Source organism: Rhinolophus sinicus, chromosome 14 (assembly GCF_057876585.1).
Source record: "Rhinolophus sinicus isolate RSI-liver-muscle chromosome 14, RSI-T2T, whole genome shotgun sequence".
Taxonomy (NCBI): domain Eukaryota; kingdom Metazoa; phylum Chordata; class Mammalia; order Chiroptera; family Rhinolophidae; genus Rhinolophus; species Rhinolophus sinicus.
This window is the reverse complement of record NC_142514.1, coordinates 116,947,293-116,962,536: the sequence shown is the minus strand read 5'-3', so window position 1 is coordinate 116,962,536 and position 15,244 is coordinate 116,947,293. Positions and strand designations below refer to the sequence as shown.

Here is a 15,244-nt window from a genome sequence, read left to right as displayed (position 1 = left end):
TGTACATTCTACTAAGGTAGCCTTATGTGGTAGTCACTGGAGGTTTTCAAACAGAGATGAGAGGATCATAGAGAATACTATGGCGGGGATTCTTGCTTTGGACTGGATAACTCCCCGTAGTCTCTAAAGTGTCTAAATGTATGAACATTTAAGCAGTTAAACATTTATTAAACAACTTTTAAGTGCTAGGCATAGCCCTGGTCACTGGAAATGCAAAAATGCATAGACAGATCTTGCCTTAAAGGAGCTCTCAGTCTTGTTGGTGAGAAAGACGGAAGTGAGGTGGAAGTTCAGTAATCGAAATACGTCATGGAACAAGAGCACACCAAGGTGGAACAGCAAACTCAACTTGTAGGTGTCCGAAAAGAGGGCACACCTGAGGTCAGTTCTAAGTGATGGGGAGGACTTTACCAGGGAGAGGCAACCTCCTGAACAAGGTCACAGAGACCATAAACAAAATGTGCGTGTGGAAAACTTGAGAACTATATGATTCTAGTTTTAATTCTAATTCCTCAGGAATGAAGATAGGATGGAACTTGACGACCTGTCTCCAAAGATGATATTTCACATCCTGTTCCACTGTGATTAGTTCTTTATTTTTTTTAAAAAAATCATTGTACATGTTTTTGTTTAATTATTAAAGTATACACATACATTGTAAAAAAAATCAAATAGTACAAAATGATTATAAATTAAAAAAGTGATAAAAGAAAAAAAATGGTATGGAGACCATAGTCACTTGAGATATACAAGTATCCATACCCTTTGAGGCTGGATCCCAGGATTTGGTAAGGTAGACTGATCATGTATGTTCATTTATTCATGCATTGTTTCAGAAATCACTGAATATATATTGTCTACTAGAAATTCCATTACACTGACTGAGTTACAGAAAAAAAATTAGACCAAGTCTTTATCCTCAAGGGGGATTCATTCTAATTTAAAGTGTCATATGTATTGTGGTAGATATTTGTGTAAGGGCATTGAGGTCACAAAAACTAAATGAGGAGAAGGGATGGGAGAGGAGAAAAGAGGGAGTAGGAAAGCTTCAAAGAGGAGCTGACCTTGGAGTTGAGTCTTGAAGTTGAGAACATTCTACCAGGAGGATGGCAGCAAGTCCACGTAAGCTGATAAAACAGCAGAATGCACTAGGAATCAGCCTAGTCTTGAGTGTGTGGTGCAGGGGACCATATCATGAAGAGCCTTACTTATCATGGTAGGGAATTCTAGATGTATCCTGAGCAGGCCTGTGCTAATACTTGTGGGGCCCAGGGCAGTTTCCTGGCTGGTCCCCTTCTCTTCCTATCTCCTTGCCTGCAACTCAAAAGTCCTTATACACAGTATGAACATCCCAGCCTGCATGTCCAGGCTGTGTCCCATCTTCCTGAAAACATCTTCTTTTGGCTCCTCTAAGGCTTAAGAGTGAGCCCTAGCAGCAAGCTCATGCCCTTTGGGCTGGAAATTCCAGCAGTATTGTCTAGGAGGAGGACACAGGCTCTGGGTGGGGCAATCCTTTGGACAGATGGGGACTCCTGATTCTGAGAGAGGAAGGAAGTGGTTAGAGTAGGGCCAAAGTGGAGTCCTCTAAACTTAAGAGGGGGCTGCGAACGTTTTCTGTAAAGGGCTAGTTAGCTAGTAAATATTTCAGCCTTTGCAGGCCACATATGGTAACTGTTGTATGTTCTTTTGTTGTTTTCTTTGGTTAAAACCCTCTAAAAATGTAAAATTCATTCTTAGCTGGTGGGCTCATACAAAGATAGGCTGCAGGCTGTATTTGGCCCGGGGCCATAGTTTGCGTGACATTGGACAGCAGAGTAGTGAGGCATCGCTGAAGGATATGAAAAGGGGAATGACAGTCACTTTGTGTTTTAGAAAGATCAGTCTGACTTTGTGGAGGGTGTACTGGAGATGGACAAGTTAGGAGTCTGTTGTAATAACACAAGCAAGAGATGATGAAATCCTGAATGAAGTCAGAAGTAATGGGGCTGGAGAAAGTAGGGAATTAAGAACATTTTAAAAGAGTTGGCAATGTTGGGTTACTGAGTATGGCAACTGGGTGGTGGTTTAAACACTGAGATGGGGACTGGGTGACAGGGTGAAGCGCAGGGTGGCATGAGCAAATGGCATTGCCAGATGCTATTTTTAGTATCTGGAAATTGAGTTCACTACAGGATATTCAAGGGGAGGTCCAGTAGGCTGTCACATATGCAAGCCATTCTTCTGTAGCAAGGACAGGGCTGGAGATACAGATGTGAGAGTCACCAGGGGACAGATGGCCACCCACAGAACATCTGTGAAGTAAAATTGAAGAGGAGAAACTCCTTCCATCCTATGAGTGTCCCTTTTCTGAAACAAATCACAAGGTGGGAGAGAAGATACTGAAACCTTGCTCTGGACACCTGGCCCAGCTTCTGGGGCTGATGATAGCCACTGAGTCTGGTGAGTAGTGTGGCATTAGAGGCTGAGGCATGGTTGAAATGTGGCGAAAATAAGTCTGGAACTGTGACCAAGGAATGGTCAACAGAGACATCTTTCCTACAGGGAATTGTTCCTCAGCTACTTGATTGGCACCCCGAGTCAGGAATCTACTGTATTGTAGCATGTTTGAACCCAAGACCAGAAGCTCAATTGTGCAAGAAACATTACATTTCTATGTGACCCATGAATTTACCTAATTTTGACTCCGAGCTGCCATTCTATTGGGCTGGTAGGAAGGTGAAATAAGTCTTTCTAGCAGCCTTGTGTCCCCACCTCAATGACACTCCCTCACTGCACCAGTTCCAGAGCTTCTGGAGGCTTTTCCTAGTCATGAGTCATCTCTCCACTCCAGTTACTGCTGATCTGCCCATTGTTTGTGTCTGCAGAGCCCGGTCAGGTCTGGCAGCTTTGTGCAGTTCCCCTGACACATTTAGGACACTAGAATATTTGACAAAGCTCTGAAACCCAGTTCCTAGGGCTTGGCTTCTCCAGATGAGCCACATACCTTCTGTCTGGAGTCTTGCTACTTCTCAGGGTGCTGACTCGGAGCAAAGCCTGGCCCCTCCTGCTTCTAGACCTATGGCCCTTTTTTCCCCACCCTCCAGGTAACCACGTATCTGGGTGGAAGTTCCTTCCTCTTGTTCTTCCACCATACACTTTAAGTTCATTAAATCCATAACTTGAAAAACACGTTCCTCTTTGCTCCAGGGAAGGGAGGGATTACTTTGCCAAAGATGAGGAAAAATATTTTCATTTCACTTTCTAGTGCCTTAAAGAAAAGGAAGAAGAAGAAGGAAAAAAACGAAACAAAGCAGGTAGGGCTATGCCTTGAAATAGTGAGAGCATTTACATCCTGCCACATATTGGTGGAGACAAGATTGGCAAGTCCAAGGAAGGACCCAGGCCTCTGAAGGACTGGATGAATGAGACAATTGGTGGGAAGGTGATGGGGACGAAAAGTGGCTAAAGGTGCTGGAATCAACTCATTTTTATTTAGGAGTTCAGAGTTCACTGGCTTTATTTCATTTGGTCTTCAAACTACCCAGTGAGGTAAATGTTATAATTTCCATTCTGCTGATGGGAAACCTGAAACTCAGAGATGCCAGGTGAATTTACCACAGTAATACAGACGATGTGTGGCATTAAACCCATGTCAGTTATTGAAGGTTAGTTCTAGTGGATAATTTATTGTCCAACAGTGACATTTTAAGAATGAAAGGGGTTGCTATTTATAATTTTGCCGGGACAGTAAATGTAAAATGAAGTTCTCCTGTGCAGACTGGGATGTGTACAACTGGTCATTTTTCTACTTTTATTAACTTTTTAAAGAACATATTGTAATTTTGTCAAACGTTTCTACTTTAAAAGCTCTATTGTATTGATTTGTAAACTTAGTTTTATTGTTTCTTTTTAAAATAAAGATAAGAAAGATGACCAACTTTTATGAAGCCAATTTAAAACTAATATCAAAACTTGATAAGAGCAATACAATGCAAGTCCCATATTTCCCTGAAAATAAGACCGGGTCTTATATTAATTTTTGCTCCAAAAGATGCATTAGGGCTTATTTTCAGGGGATGTCTTATTTTTTCATGTACAACAATTTACATTTATTCAAGTACAACAATCTACATTTATTCATTTATTCATATACAAAAGCTACATTTATTCAAATACAGTCACGTCATCTTCTGGAACATCATCATAACTCTCCAAATCCCGAATTCTGGCTTGAATTTCTTGTGACTCCGTTTCCTGTAGAACCATTGGCCCCAATCTCTCATGTCCAGCAATAGAGCTCTCCTTAAATGAGCACTTCTTGTCCATGTAGCCTGCTCATAGTGCACTGGCAACCCAGCAGTCAGTGATTTTATCCCATGAATTCTTCACCCGAGTCATGACCTCTTACAGGCTAGGCTTCACAAAGTTTCCATGCTGATTTCTCTCCATTCCATTTTCAATGGAGTCATTGATTTCCATGTGTAAATGGTCCTTGACTGGCTTGTTTATTGCAATATCAAGAGTCTGGAGATAGGCAGTCATTCCTGAGGGAATCATTATTTGATCTATTCTTCTCTCTGCAAGGAAGTTCTTCATGTCTTTAGTGTGGTGAGTGCTGGCTGAATCCCAGGCTAGCAGACCTCTTCGGCCACCTCGCAAAACAAGTGTCAGCATTAAATCGACCACTTCCTTATATAACTGCTTGTGTGCACTAGGCTTTTTCAGTTTCAAGAACATAAATGCCTGAAACATGTTCAACCTTATCTTTCTCGCCCTTAGTGATGATTAGAGGTGGGGCTTTCTTTCCATCCAGACGAATTGCTCAAACACAGGTAACACGTGCACTTTCATAACCAGTGGAGGGAATGTAGATTGATGAGGCACCCCTCTGATCAATTGTCGTTTGAGATCCTTGGCCCATAAACACTGCAGTTTCATCCATAGCAATCATGTTAGAGAGTTGGTATTTAGAAAAGTCGATGCCATCAACAAAGGACTTGAATACAAGTGTCTGTTTAATAACTTCAGTATCTTCCAGCTTGAACAGTGTTGTTGATGTTAGAGGCAGTTTATATCGCTCAAGGAAGCCATCCAGCTAGTGTCGTGATGCTTTGAATTCTTTTGGGGATATTTCTAACTGTGGTGCCATTGCAAGGGCAAATGGTTGACTATCAGCCCCGCGCACAACCAAAGCCTTTGCTCTCCTGTCAGGAATCCATTCACAGATGATGTCTTCCAGCTCAGGAAGTAATGTTTGCCGACCTGATTCACGCTTGCGCTTCTTAGCATTTCCCTCGTTTGTCCACCTGTTGACTGAGATTATCCTACTCTGCTCACCATTTTTGGACCATTCAGAGATACAATTTCTTCTCCTTATAGAAAGCCGTAAGATTCTTGCCCCGGGAGTCCTCCACGATTCCTTTCTTGTACTCGATGGAATAGCTCTTTCTTTTTGCACTCATCTTGTCTGGGGGTCAAAATAGTATTCCTTTTAAATCTACCATTAAACCAAGTGTTAATTGAAGATTTACGAGACAGGAGTGGCAACAAAAATGATGACAGTTAAGAATGGTGGTCCACACAAAAGGGACGAAAAATTGCAAGCACCAAAATTCAGAAACCGTTTCTTTATTTCACATGAGTTCATTTAGTACGTCTGTCCCAACACATGACATATTGAATTATGAAGATTCATATTAGACACAACCAAATCCGTTCGTTATCAAGGGCGCACGTTATCCTGCGTTGTGTCTGTACTCCGATTGGTCATTTGGCAATAATTCTGGAGTTCATCTGTTTACATAGGCGTTTACCTCTCGTCCAAAGGCGCCTCCTTGAATATTTACAAATACTTAATTATAATTTGTATTATCATTTATTTTAAGTATTAATGTCAATAATATTATTTTTTATATTTAATTATATATTAATATTATTATTTTATAATTCAATATGTCTGTCAGGTGTTGCAATGGACGTACTAACTGCATTCATCTGGCTGATGTCTAAACTGGAGCTTATTTTTGGGGTAGGGCTTAAATTACGAGCATCATGAAAAATCATGCTAGGGCTTATTTTCCGGTGAGGTCTTAGTTTTGGAGAAATATGGTAGGTTAAATTTCAGTTTTACCTGTAAACAAGATGCAAGAATCCTAACATGTATTAGCTAACTGAATTCTGTAATGATTAAAATAATAGAATATATTGTGACCAATTATGATTAATTCTTAGAATTGCAAGTTAAAAATTCTACCTTAGAAAAATATATTAATGTAATTTTCCATACTAATAAACTAAAGAAGGAAATACTTATGAATATTTCAACAGATGCAGACAAAGTTTTCATTAAAGTTCTATACTTACTTTCGATTTAAGTTAGTAGGAAACTAAAAATAGAAAGGAACTTCCTTAATGTGATAAAAAGCTATTTGTCTTTTTACCTGGAAAAACTTTTAAAGCATGTGCTTTAAGATTAGGAACAATGTAAGAAAGCTTTTATCATAATGTTCTACATAACATAGGAGGTTCAGGCCAATGTAATAATATAAGAATACTAAGAAATATAAGGATTGGATAGGAAGAGATAAAACTGTCTTTTGCAAATGTTATGATCATTTACATAGAAGACTAAAGAAAATCAACAGACTCTTAGAAATAGTAAGAAAGTTCAATAAGTTTGTTGATCATAAGATCAATATACAAAAATCAGTAGCATTCCTCAGTACCAGCAATAATAAAATCAAGAAGATAGTAGACAATAGGATACTATCCAAAACAACAAAACCATAAAATATGAAGGACTTAATAGACAAAAATCCATAAGACCATTACAGAAGAACATTTTAAAACTACCAGAGAATTAATAGAGATCAATCAATGTCATGAACAAGAAAACAGTGTTTAAAGACAACAATTTTCCCTAAGTTTAATGCAATTTAAGCAAAGTCACAGCCACCTTTGAGGAGATCCTATCCCCCCTCCCCCCATAATTTGAATGAATCTTTCATTGAGTGAGTCTTGGTAGAAGGCACAGTCCTACCTCCTTCTGTGGAAGTGGAAGAAGGGCCAGACACACCTTCTTGCTCTTTGGACCTAGCACATGAGTATGTGATCTTAGCTAGGACATAAAATTCTTTTTTCTAGGACTCTGAATCTTGAATGAGTGGTACAGTGACTTAGGAGAGTTTAGAAGACTTTTCACTGTGGCAGCACCCATGGTGGCATCCTAATCAGGGGCAGCTTGCAGTGTAACCTTGTCCATCATTCTGCTGACAGGCTTCCCTTGGTTCTTGCCCAATTTTTGAATCTGTTTCTCCAGCATCCTCCAAGAGAGCTCCTGCGAGCTCTCTATCTTCTCCAATAAATTCATTTTTGCATTAAATTAGAACTAGTTTCTGTTGCTTGTAATAAAAAATACTTGGAACTGGAATCTTGCCAAAATATTCTCAAATTTATGTGGAAGAATTCAAGTCCATGAGTAACAAAGATCAGGACTTAGCAAACTTTTTCTGTAAAAGGCCAGATACTAAATATTTTAGGCTTTGGTGGCTGGATGCAACTACTCAGCTCCGCTGTTGTGGTGCTCAAAAGTAGCCATTGGCAGTATGCAAGCAAATGGGCCTGGTTGTGTTCCAATAAAATTTTATTTACAAAAATAGTCACTGGAGCCGTTTGCGTTCTCTCTCTCTCTCTCCCAGTGTGGCGGCTTTAGCCAAAAAAAAGAATAAGAAGGGGAAGACTATCTTCCTAACAGACTTTTTGGCTGAGGATGGTGGGACTGGTGGAGGATGCACGTATGTCCCCAAACCAGTCAGCTGGGCTGATAAAACAAACAACCTGGAAGGAGATGTTTCAACTACTAGGCACAGTAATGATGACCATGTGTATAGGGCACCTCCAATTGACCATTCCATTCTGCCCACTGCTCCACGGCAGCTGGGGTCCCCAATATTGACAGGAGCCGTCTTCCCAAATCACCACCCTGCTTTTCTAGGGAATCGGCCCTATGATGTGACAGAAGACTCCATTAAGGAATTCTTTAGAGGATTAAATATCAGTGCAGGGCGTTTACCACGTGAACCCAGCAATCCAGAGATATTGAAAGGTTTTGGTTATGCCGAGTTTGAGGAGCTAGATTCAATATCCTGAGCCTCAATGAAGAGTCTCTAGGTAACAGGAGAATTCGAGTGGATGTTGCTGATCAAGCACAGGGCAAAGACTGGGATGATCATTCTTTTTGGCGGAGATAGAAACCGGGATTCTGACAAAACAGATACAGACTGGCAGGCCTGTCCTGCCACAGACAGCTTTGATGATTACCCACCTAGAAAAGGTGATGATAGCTTTGGAGACAAGTATCGAGATCATTGTGATTCAGACCGATACCATTATGGATATCGGGAAGGGTGTCGGGACAGTTTTCCTGATGGTCCATGCGGGGATATGGATCCATATGGGGGTTGGGATTGCTATTTTGAGAGAGGCAGCAGAGACAATGATAAAGGCTATGATTCCAGGATAGGCAGTGGCAGAAGAGCATTTGGTAGTGGGTACTGGAGGGATGAGACTGCTATGAAGACAGGCACGTATGACAGACATGATGATGGGTCATGAAGCTCCAGAGATGATTACTCTTGGGATGATTATAGGAGTGATGATAGAGGTCCCTCCACCCCACCTCCAAAAATCCAAACTGAGTCTAAAGCCTCGGAGCACTCCCAAGGAAGGTGATTCCTCTGCTAGCACATCCCAATCCAGTCGAGCAACCTCAATCTTTGGAGGGACAAAGCCTGTTGACACAGCTTCTAGAGAAGTAGAGAGCAGCTACAGAAGGAACAGGAGAAATTGCAGCGTCAGCTGGATGAGTCAAAACTAGAACAAAGGCCTCGGGAGACACACCGAAGCTAGTGAAGTGAAGAAACTCAGGAACAGGATGGGTCAAGGACAGGAAGTGAGTCATCACAGACTGGGTCATCAGCCACCTCTGGCAGAAATGCCACGAAGGAGAGAGAGTGAGAAGTCTCTAGAAAATGAAACACTCATCAAGAAAGAGGTGGACTGTAACTCTCCAACTTCTAAGCCTCTCAAATCTGATGGGCTTTTAAAGGTAATGCCAACCCCTCCACCAAAGGAGAATGCTTGAGTGAAAGTGGAGTTCTAACCCTCCTGCTCAATCTCAGAGCTCAGACACAGAGCAGCACTCCCCTACAAGTGGTGGCGGGAAAGCAGTTTCAGCTCAACCATCAGAGGAAGGACCAGCAAGGAAAGTAGATGAAAATAAAGTGCATGGGGTGAGTGTTTCAAAAGGCCAAAGTGGAAACTCCAGCCATGGGCCAGGAGGTGGAGGGAACAAAGGCCACTGGAGGGAGTCAGACAGAAAAGATGGCAAAAAGGACCAAGACCCCCGATCTGCACTTGAGCCAAAGAAACCTGAAGAAAATCCAGCTTCCAAGTTCAGTTCTGCAAGCATGCTGCTCTCTCCATTGATGATGAAGATGAAAATGAGGGAGAAAAAAAAAAAAAAAAAAAAAGAAAATGAGGGAGAAGATTACACCAAATAGATCTCTACATGCTGTGCTTTCCCCAAGCCTCTCTCCAACCTGGATCATTTGAGAGCAAATCAAATCTCAGTCTAGACAAGCCAAAATAAAACACCATCTCCTGGGAAAAAAAAAAAAAAGTCACTGGGCAGGGTTTAGCCCATGGCTGTAGTTCCCTGATCTCTGATTAAGACAATCATGAAAAAGAAAAGCAAAAGGGAAGCACACTCACTCCACTAGATATTCAGACATGTTAACCAGGCATAAAAGGTAAAACAATGTGATACTGTTACTGGAACATATAAATGGACCATGGAACAGAATAGAACCCAGAAAAAGGCACATGAGTGTTTGGGTTGTTGAAACATTTTTTAGGAAAAATTGGTTCATTACATGGAAAAAAAAATTAGATATCTACTTCACGCAAAATATAAAAATAAGGTCCAAAATATAAAAGTAAGTGAACAGCTAAATATAATTGCTAGACAAAAATGTGGAATATTTTGGGCCGGCCCAGTGGCTCAGTCGGTTGGAGTTCCGTGCTCCTCACGCCGAAGGCTGCTGGTTCGATTCCCACATGGGCCAGTGGGCTCTCAACCACAAGGTTGCTGGTTCAACTCCTCGAGTCCCGCAAGGGATGGTGGGCTATGCCCCCTGCAACTAAGATTGAACAGGGAACCTTGAGTTGAGGTGCCTCCCGGATGGCTCAGTTGGTTGGAGCCAGGCTCTCAACCACAAGGTTGCCAGTTCGATTCCTCGACTCCCACAAGGGATGGTGGGCAGTGCCCCCTGCAACTAAAGATTGAACATGGCAGCTTGAGCTGAGCTGCCACTGAGCTCCCAGATGGCTCAGTTGGTTGGAGCACATCCTCTCAACCAAAAGGTTGCCAATTCGACTCTCGCAAGGGATGGTGGGCTGCGCCCCCTGCAACTAGCAACGGCAACTGGACCTGGAGCTGAGTTGCACCCTCCACAACTAAGACTGAAAGGACAAATTGACTTGCAGAAAAGTCCTGGAAGAAGTACACACTGTTTTCCAATAAAGTCCTGTTCCCCTTCCCCAATAAAATCTTTTTGTAAAAAAAAGTGGAATATTTTTAAGACTGTTGTAGGAAAGAATCATGATTATTAGACCAATATTAAACTATTTTGCATTCTTGAAGGACATATCAACAGAGAAAGTGATTGTGTTGTAAGGGCATGTTAACCTGGAGCTGAAATCTATGTGGTTAATTCAGGTGAGCATAGTCTCATTCTAAGAATGGAGGACCTGCTATGTACTGGTGGCTGAACAATTGTCAGAGCTGTGAAAAGAAAGGAAGGCCAGGATGAAAGAGAATGAGTGGTTTTTGTGTTGACAACAATGATGGGAAACGCTGAAGGGTCAGAATTTGGAGCCAAAAAGCAATATAAAGCTCTGATCGATGATTCTACAAACAACATGGCTTTCAGGGACAAGAATGAAGTAATTGACCAAGTCCAGACACAGATAGAGATCCAGTAATTTTGTTTGTTTTTATTTTGTATATATCCTTGATGTTGTCTTACTGGAGAGATAGTAAAAAAGAATGGAAGCACACAAACACAGCTTCAAATCCAAGTGCCACCACATACGAGGTCTGACAATTAAGTTTGCGAACTTATTGCAACGATGTTGCTAACCTTTTTTGATGTCAAAGGGATTATTCATTATGAATTTGTACCAACTGGACAAATAGTTAACCAAGTTTACTATTTGGAAGTGCTGAAAAGGCTGAGTGAAAAAGTTAGATGACCTGAACTTTTCGCCAACAATTCATGGCTCTTGCATCACGACAATGCACCAGCTCATATGGCACAGTCTGCAATGGAATTTTTAGCCAGTAAACAAATAACTGTATTGGAACATTCTCCCTACTCATCTGATCTGGCCCCCAATGACTTCTTTCTTTACCCAAAGATAAAGGAAATATTGAAAGGAAGACATTTTGATGACATTCAGGACATCAAGGGTAATACGACAGCTCTGATGGCCATTCCAGAAAAAGAGTTCCAAACTTGCTTTGAAGGGGGGATCAGGCACTGGTATCAGTGCATAGCTTCCCAAGGGGAGTACTTCAAAGGTGACCATAGTGATATTTAGCAACGAGGTATGTAGCACCTTTTCTAGGATGAGTTCACAAACATAATTGTCAGACATAAACTGTGAGAATTTTCTCTTTAATGAAATGGATTAAATAATATCCACCTTTCAGGGTTGCTATAATGATTAGAATGCAAGTATGTAGGGTGAATTGAAGATGATTACAAATTCTTTGTCATTTCTCCCATTGAGATATGGAGTATATTTTCCCTGACTTTGAATTTGGGCTGACTGGCACTCTGTCTGCTTTAATTAACAGAACTAAGAAGAGGTGATGCTTTTGCTCCTTCCTTCTTGGAAATGGTAGATCTGGGGATTCAGCCACTGTGTTAAGAAGAGACCATTTGAAGAGAGAGAGGTCTCAACTCTCCAGCCATCTGTACCAAGGCACCAGACACGTGATTGAAGCCATCTTGGACATTCCAGCCCAGCCACCAGCTGACCAAAGACTTACGAGGGACCCTAAACAACACCAGCAGAAGAACCACCTACTCAATCCACAGGATTATGAGTGATAAGAAATGGTGGCAGTGGTTTCAAGACACTAAGTTGGGGTTTATTTGCTATATAGCCATAGATAACCAAAAGAGTGTATTAAGCAACCATCAGAGTGCTTGGAATACAAAGTATTCCAAGCAATTATTCCAAGCATTTGTATTTAGCAATTATTAACCCAGTGAGCCCACCATAAGGAGAAATCATTCAGGAAAATGTCAATTTCCAGTTGAAACTTTTCCAGGCCATTAATTTATACATCAATTAATTAATTCCTTCATTCAGCAAATATTAAATGGATGCCTACTCTACATCACATGCTCTTCTAGGTACTGAACAAAACAGCTAAATTCCCTGCCTGAAAGTAATTAAGATGACACCCTTTAGTCTTTGCTGGTGATGTGATGATTATTAAGGTAACAAGAATATTAAGATTTAACTAAAAAGCTCTAACTGTTTGACATAACTATGTAAGAAATGAAGTTCAAAGGGAATCTGTCCTAAGTAAGTTATAATGAAATCTTTCTAAGTATTAATCCTTAAGAAGCTGCATAGAAACCATTTAGCTATTTCAAACTTAAATTAGCCATCATTCTTGATTTATAACATCATCTTCTAGAAAACATCTAAATTAAAAATTTTGATTGAGCAAGTTAACCCAAATATTCATTCATTCATTCAATTCAACAAATATTTATTAGGCAATTTCAATATGCCAGTGATTTTGTCAATCATTGTTTCTAATGCTGAACAATTCAGATATAGATTTTGTATTTTCTGCTAAATTTCTGCATTTTCCACTTTTTATATCAATATCACGGGGCAGGAGAAGCTTAAAAAGAAGTAGTAGATCAATCACATCTTCTGTACCAGAATGATTCTGATTCTTTAGATTAGGAGGTTGGAATCTACTTGCCGTGACATAGATTCTTTCTTGAATTTGATCTAGTTATAGATAATGAGAAAGTATAATTAAGTGTTAAGTTTGCATCGAATTCCAATCCATCATTTAATGTTTCCAAACTTTTCTATATAGTTGCTTGTTTTTATTCAGGGCTGCATGAATTTGCTAATTTGAGATGCATGCATTCGTATGATTCTGAGGTAGTTCTCAAGGTCTCTTTCAAGTGAATGTTTAACACACACACACACTCTCACACAACTTGACAATCACCATTGTCAAACTCTAGGAAAGCAAGTCCACCCTTACTTTGTAATTTAGGAGAGTCTCTGGTTCTTGGTCTTGAAGTCTATAATATGCCTCAGCAAAAAATAACAGGAATACAAGACTGTGTTTGTTGCTCCTTAAAGTTTAGCCCACTGTCCTTTGGTAATCATCAGGCCATGTTTCTTCCTCCCCAATTAAAGTTGCAACAGTTGATCACAACTGTCTCTTAGCTGATAGTCAGGCCAAAGCACAACTCACCATCCTCTTTATGCTTGCTAGTAATCAGATTACTCTTTCTCACATTTAAATGACCAGTGAATAAGTGGGAAAGGCTCATGTTGCACGGCAGCCTTCTACACTTGCTGAAAACATAAAATCTACTCCCAAAGAAACAGTTGTGGTCACCAGGGTCATGGCCTATCGCTTCATTTGTCACCTGAACAGTACAGAACTAACTCTGAATTCCCTTTTTGTTGGTTGGGGCATTGACATCTGGGCTGTGATGGCCAAGAGGGCACAAACTAGAACTTATTTTTGCTGATTTGTACGGCATTTTTATTGCAGCAACCAAGCTTTCAGTTAGAATGAGTAAATCTCCTCTGGTTTAAGTGGTAGATGGTTTCATAAGGGAAAGGGTGACCCCCAGTGGCAGTTTTAAAACATGACTGCAAATTCTTGGGCACTTGTATCAAGACGGATGTATACCTCCTCGTCTTTACTCTGGGTGGGCTGGTGATTATTCTGACAGTAAAGCACAGCAGAAGTGATGCTATGTGACTTCTGAGGCTAGATATAAAAGGCTGTACAGCTTCTCCCTCCTTGTGGGAACACTTGTTCTTGGAGCCCTAGGCCTCCAGTGTGAAGTCTGATCACCTGAAGATCTCCCTGCTGGAGAGGCCACATGCAGGTGATATGGATGACAATAGTTCCAGTTGAGTCTAGATTTCCAGCCACCTCTACCAAGGTGGCAGACGTGTGAGTGAAGCCGTCTTGGACCCTCCAAACCAGCCCATCTGCCCCATGAAACAAAAGAATTATCCTGTGGAGGCTTGCCTGAATTCCTGACCCCCTAATCATGAGATTTAATAAAATGATTGTAGCTTTAAGCCACTGTGTAGGGTAGCTTTTAAATACAATGATAGATAACTACAACACGTCTTGTGTTAATTCAGGTCTTCTAAAAAGCAGATACCAAGATGAGATTAGATGTGCAAGAGATTTAGTCCTAGGTATCCTTCGCTATACCTCAGAAAGATAAAGGGGAAGGAATAGAGTGAATGGGGAAAGCCTTCAGACCAAGGTGCCAATCTGGAGACTATGAAGTCTTAGGATGCATTACTATTCTATGAAACTTATGACCAGTCTGTTGAGGGTCGTCCTAAGCCTGTTAGAGAAGCCTTACTTACCCAGAATACTTTACTATCAAACTGAAAATTTGAACTTGGGTGTTTTTTTGTGGTATTGTAGAATTTGTAGAACGTAGCTCAGAAGTTCATCAAAATAACTTAGAATCCCAATATTAGGGCTTTCTCCCTTTCACATTGTATAATACTTTATTAATAAAACGTAAAATGTATTATAATAATTTCTTGAGTATCTGCTTTATTCATCAGACTTTGAGAATCCTGAAGGTGGGTTCTATGTATTTTTCACCTTTACATGCTTCTTCACTCTCCAAGTTCCTGACTTACTGAATGCTTGTTGAATGGCTAACTGAGAAAAATGGTCAAATCATGTTTTCTATGTAGTTCTCAGAATAAATTATAATTATCTGATTTATTTACAAGGATTTGTTGTTGATGAAATATCTGATCGTAATTTCCTTTTAAAAATATGTTGCAGATATGCTTCTAAACAATCATGGTAAAGAAAACCACATGTGACCTAGGATTTTTTTTTAATGGCAATTTGCTCTTCCTACGTTAGCAAATTGGTAAATAT

The 15,244-nt window shown here is 40.5% G+C and overlaps 1 pseudogene; it reads left to right on the top strand.

The window, feature by feature from the left end:
- Positions 1 to 309: 309 nt before the first annotated feature.
- Positions 310 to 9,517, top strand: LOC109435090 (eukaryotic translation initiation factor 4B pseudogene; annotated as a pseudogene).
- Positions 9,518 to 15,244: the final 5,727 nt, after the last annotated feature.